Genomic DNA, 651 nt, shown 5'->3' on the forward strand with positions numbered 1-651 from the left:
TCAAAGGCAATCTTCCACGAGACGTAGCGCGTCGTGAAAGCCTGTTTGATCGGTTTGTTGGCAATCAGATCGCATACTTGAATCAGACAAGTACACCCTGGAGGAATACCTCCCAAAGTGATGTTCAGGTCAGCAGCTTTTTCTTTGACTAGATCTGAGAAATGGCTAGAAGCCGCGTCCCAAATCAAACCAACCTTCTCGCCTGGATAGCACGACGCCAAATATTCCAAGTAAGTGCAGCACCCGTCTTTGTCCAATCAATACTTTGGATGGAACATGACATTCCGAGGCCCATCCCATGAAGAGAATCGTCTTGAAAGCGTACCGTCAGGCTGGCCAATCATGATAATCATAGGCAAGGATTTGAGATTGGAACATCTGGCATACAACCATCTTAGTGTACCCTTTCTTGGCATCCTCGGCTCGGTTGGAGCCGACTCGTCGTACATTCGTTAGAGCAATCAAACGGGTTTCTTTCGGGTAGAAGTTGAAGAAACATTTCGTTGGCATTGACCAAACGGGTCACACCAGCAGATCGTATGATGCTACAGATCAAGGGACAGGCATCCAAACAAATTTGTAACCAATTGACTGGAACCGTCTGGGAGATCGATTCCTTCCGAATTGAAAACCGATGTCTCTCAAGAACTC

The sequence above is a fragment of the Plasmopara halstedii genome, assembly GCF_900000015.1.
Source record: "Plasmopara halstedii genome assembly, contig: Scaffold_3124, whole genome shotgun sequence".
Classification (NCBI taxonomy): domain Eukaryota; phylum Oomycota; class Peronosporomycetes; order Peronosporales; family Peronosporaceae; genus Plasmopara; species Plasmopara halstedii.